Raw genomic sequence first — 5,448 nt, forward strand, 5'->3', positions numbered from 1 at the left:
GTCTTTTTTTTCCCCTCAAATACAGCTTCTGCCAAATAGGCTGGCCAACTGTCTACTGAATCCATTTTTTTAGAGACTTGAATTTTAATTACACAAATAAAAGTTTTAATACTATGTATCAGAATATATGATACATGCGCCACTGGCACCCAGTGTATTCAGCAGAGGACAGACACAGTAGGAAAAGGAAAACAGAAAAAGAAAACCCAGCTCCGATTCAACTTGACTATATGAAGAAGCTCAGTTCTGAAATCAACGCCAGGCATGAATTTTATTCAGTCACCATTTGAGCATTGTTAGTGTAATGATGTAGTTCAGCTTTACATGTGCAATACTCTTAAAATTGACAATAAGTCACTGGCTTGTATGGCACCACACAAAGAGGTCTTGTTTGAGAGGATTTGCTGTAGGGTTTTCATTCTTCTCATCTGAGACTTTGTTTTCCTTTTCTGACCCTTTCTTTCAATTCTTAAAATGCTTTTAAATTTTTATTTATTTTATTTGTGTGTGTGTGTATCAGTGTTTGTCTACATTTATATATTTGCACTCTATATGTGCAGTACTTGCGAAGGCCAGAAATTGAGATTTTAGAAGGATATGAGGGGTCTGGGAACTGAACCCAGGTCCTTTTCCAAAGCAGAAAACACTCTGAATCAGTAAGCCATCTCTCCAGCCATCGCTGAAATAGATTAAGATATGCTCATTATATACAAATATATTTGTGTATAAATATATATGTACATTCACACATCACATAGATACTGTGTAAAAATTAATCTATACATTGTTCTGTGTTCGTCCACATAGTGAATCACTTATTTATTCTACATATTTTGATGAGTGCCAAATAATATAAGTTTCAGCTCCGAAATCTTAAGACAAAATCCCTACAACTCAGAGTGGAAGGTTTCATTTCATACAGGATCTTACATTGTTAGTTAATAGATAGGTAAGTTTTGTTATTCTCTCTTAACCTATTATTTTATTGACTTATTTTTAATTGAAAAAAATCATACACAACATATTGTGATTATGCTTTTCTGCTCTTCCAACTCATCCACCTTCTCACAATCCTCCCAACCTCCCTACCCTACTGATCCAACTTCATGCCTTTTATTTATCTCACTTTAAAAAAGTAAACAAAAAACAAGAAAAAAACAAACAAACCCAAGAATACACACACATACACCACAAAAATGGAAAACAAAACATGTAAGCAAATAACCAATAAGAAAAAAAAAAAACAAATAAATTTAGAAATATGCATTTAAATAAAAATTTTAAAAATACCATTGATTTTATTTTGTGTGGGTTAAATTCTCTGGGGTATAAAAACCAATGTGGAATGTGGTTATATATTTAATGAAACTTCATGGGAGAAACCTAAGTCTTCCTTTGTTAGAGGTTATCAATTGCAGATAGTTTTTTGGTAAGGTGAGTTTTGCCCATGTCCACATCGTCTTTTCAAGGCTAGGACCCTGCCTGGCTTGAAACAGTGCAGTCCCTAGGAGTGCTACCATGGTTTCTATGAGTTCATATATTCTTATGACCATCAGTCTGCTGTATCTGGAAGACACGTTTCCTTGATGCCATCTATCACATCTGGACTCCTTTCCACATAGATCCCTGAGGTCCTATGAAGGCGTAAGTCACGAACAAGGCCACACCAGTTTGGAGTTATGATTAATAGGGTGTTATTTATTTAAAGGGGCAAACTTACAGATCACCGTCCCAGACAACAGCCATCTGCACAACCAGGAAGGGAGTCTAGTCTCCGGCGGAGCAGGAAGTGAAGAGAGCTAGCAGAGGAAATAGCCGCTTTTTTAAAGGGAGGGAGACCACTCCCCAATGGGCTGGTATCACAGCAGCTATTAGTTGGAGGGGCGGAAGGACCTCCCGCAACAGCCCTAGGTGAGATGTTTGATGAAAACAACCCATTTAGAGAATCCCAAAATTGACCTAAAGTAAATCCCAAGGTAAAAATCTTTCCTGGGTTCAGAATTTGTAGTAATAGATGTGAACATGATGGAAGTTATTTGATGAACATGTGTGATACTGAAAACAGGACAAATATATTTTTTTGGTGTTCTATCCAGCTCTAATCCTGTGCTTGAGCTTTAAAACTCAAAATTTTGCTGTATACCCTGATATCTCAGGCTTTCCCTGGGTTCCTACTTGTACCACCTTATGCCCATATTATCCTTTTTCTTCCGGTAGAATCAGCTTCTCAAATGTGGTAATTCTGCATTGTTTTTGACTTGTGTCTTTTTTGTTGTTGTTGTTGTGTTATAAAAGATTATTACTACTATGACTACTATTACTATTATTGTTATTATCATATCCTGGAGTTTATGGTAATCCCAATATAAACTTCTCCAAAGACCCCTAAATTTAAATTTTTATATTTACTTAAGCTGAAAGATTCATACATCCTCTGTATTCTCAGAAGATATTGAAATATTTTATTCATTGCCTTCTAGTCCCCTTTTGCTAACTTTGCTCTTGAGGTATATTTCTTTTTCTTCTTCATTGTCTAAAATGCTTTGAAGACTTTCACAGATGTTTAAGTGTCATGTTAAGCACACAACAGTACAATCACAGTACATCAATTAGTAATAAGCCCTCTGTGCAGCATAATAATTTAGTTAAGACCATGATTTTCTGACGTGGGATTCCTCTCTGTATGCTGTGAATATCATTTATTAATAAAGGAACTGCTTTGGGCCTATAGTAGAGCTATAGGGGAACAGAGCCAGGTGGGAAAAACTAAACTGAATGCTGGGAGCAAGAAGGGCAGAGTCAGAGAGAAGCCATGTAGCCCTGCCGGAGACAGATGCTGGAAATTTAGCCAGTAAGCCACAGCTACGTTGCCATACACAGATTAATAGAAATGGGTTAAATAAATATTTAAGAGTTAGCCAATAAGAAGCTAAAGCTAATGGACCAAGTAGTGATTTAAATAATACAGTTTCTGTGTGATTTTTTTCGGGGCTAAGCAGCCAGGAACCAACAAGCAGCCTGCTGCCACATTCTTCCTATTGAGTAAGAAGAAAAGGTCGTATTTTCCTAACTGAAAGTCTTCATGATTAGCCCATTGTCCTTTTATTCAGCAGCTTCTTTGAGGTTCAAACTTTTTGTAATCAAATTATGGTATATATCCTTCATATTTTAAAATGTCTTAATTTCAATTATCTACACCAAATTTATGGTCTTTCTGGAACAAAGTCAATTTCAATATGTCCTATTGTGAATTATTGTGATTTTTTTGTCTCTTAATGAAAAAGCACACACATACACAAACAGCTTTAAACAAATTAATAGTCAAAGGAATCCAAAATAAAGGGAGCTTCTAATATTATTTAATTTCAAGAAAAAAGCTTTAGGGGTAGTTGTATAATAGCATTAATAAAGATTCTAGTAAGAGATTCTCTAAATTTTATCTCCAACTTAACTTTGCATTCCATGTGATTTTTTTTTCACTTCTACTTTTTTTTTCTCTGTGTTAATATGCTCACATCTACTTCTAGTCGAAAGTGCACAGATGGTATTTTGGCTTTTATGTTTGTGCTTGTGGTCTTTCCTTCTGAGTAGGCATTAAGCAAATTGCTCCTTCACAGAAACCATTACTTTAATTCCTTACTCCTATTTATATCGATCATGAAATAATCAAATTATACCATCAAGTGAACTAAATGTAATTTGTAAAAAAGGCTTCAGACATGCTCAAAATGAGAAGCTGTAATTAGTAAATCTGTAGATCGATGGTATATTTATGTAACGTTGACTCAAATGGGTTGTTCCATTTTAAAACATTGATTATACAAGTCCTGTGTCTAATCTGGGCTTATTTCTAGCGCATTGGAGCACTGACAAATGCTTCCAAATTCCTCTCCAGCCAGCGATCTTTATTTAATGACGCTCAAGCCATTATGTCACCTGAGAACATCAGAAATGAACACAAACAACACTACAAAGGCAAGCAGTATGAGACATAAACAAAACTTGACTTCATTAATTGCTAAAACAAGTATAATTATTAGGCACTCAGATATGAAATTGCAGTCATTTTTGTTAATTTTTGAATGTTTTAATTCTTACACTAATGGTCAGAAAATAGGTCTAGTCCTGATGCTGTTCTCAAACACATTGTATATTTTATATCTAACAAAAATTAAAAATATGTTCATCAATAAGAAATGGGCATACTTTAATATACTTTGCAACATCAAATTCTTAATAAAAGAATTTTTATCTCACCCCTTAATAAGTTATTATAAAGTATAAAGCCTCAGTTAAAAACATCTAGTGGGTTCTTTTGTTGTTTAGTTGCTTGTTTGTTTGTTTGTTTTTGGTTGTTTTTTTTTTTTTTTTTTTTTTTTTGAGATAGAGTGTCTCCATGTATCCCTGGGCATCCTGGAACTCAGCTTGTTGTCCAGCCTGGCCTCCAACTCAAAAATTTGCTTTCCTCTCTCTTACAAGTGCTGGGGTTACAGTTGTGTGCCACCACTGTCCGTCTAAGAAGTACTCTTTTTATGTGGGATTATTCACTACAATTTTCCTGAGGGTCTGAGTAGGATGTAAAATATGGGTAGAATTAACCTAAACCTTGAGGATTTTGTTGGCTTTCTTGTTTGGTGTTTGGATAGGGCGGTTCAAGCATCCAAGGCTGGTCTTAAATTTGTCAAGTAGCTGAGGGTTACCATCTTAGTTTGGGTTTCTATTTCTGTGACCAAATACCATGTTAAAAAAAGAAAAAGTTGTGGAGGAATGTGTTCCTTTGATTTACTTTTCCACATTACTATTCATCACTGAAGGAAGTTAGGGCAGGAACTCAAACAGGGCAAGAACCTGGAGGGTGGAGCTGATGCAGAGGCTCTGGAGGGGAGCAGTTTACTGGCTTGCTCCCCATGGCTTCCTTAGTCAGTTTTCTTATAGACCCAGGACTATCAGCCCAGAGATGACAACACCCATCATGGGTTGGGCCCTCTCCCAGTGATCACTAATTGAGAAAATGCTTGATAGCTGGATCTCAAGGAGGCATTTTCTCAATTGAGGCTCCTTCCTCTCTGATGACTTTAGTTTGTGTCAAATTGACAAGCAAAACTAGCCAGTGCAATCACCCTGAACTTTTACATTTTCTGATGACACCTCCAGAGTCCTGGGACTCCAGCCTTGTGTAACCATTCCTGACTGGTTTTATGTGTTCCTGAAGATCAAACCAGGACCTCATACAACCTCAGCAAATACTCTATAAACTAAGTTGCATCCTTATGGTGTGAGTTTTAAATTTTGTTGTCATTGTTTTGTTTGTGGGTTAATTTCTTCTTCTTTTCTTTTGATATGTTTCTGTGTTTATTTATAAAAATTAGACATTCCAAACTGTTATACAATGAATAGAAGAAAAAATATAAACTTGAAAATTTTAAGTGTGATTATATAATTGACCAA

The 5,448-nt window shown here is 35.6% G+C and overlaps 1 non-coding gene across 1 annotated transcript; it reads left to right on the forward strand.

The window, feature by feature from the left end:
* The first annotated feature begins 1,915 nt into the window (after positions 1 to 1,915).
* Positions 1,916 to 2,067, forward strand: LOC126497417 (small Cajal body-specific RNA 16). Its single transcript, XR_007590606.1, has one exon. It is a non-coding gene; the product is annotated as a small Cajal body-specific RNA 16 (non-coding RNA).
* The last annotated feature ends 3,381 nt before the right edge of the window (positions 2,068 to 5,448 follow it).

The sequence above is a fragment of the Alexandromys fortis genome, unplaced genomic scaffold (genome assembly GCF_014885135.2).
Source record: "Alexandromys fortis isolate MF-2015 unplaced genomic scaffold, M_Fortis_MF-2015_v1.1 scaffold_21, whole genome shotgun sequence".
NCBI classification, from domain to species: domain Eukaryota; kingdom Metazoa; phylum Chordata; class Mammalia; order Rodentia; family Cricetidae; genus Alexandromys; species Alexandromys fortis.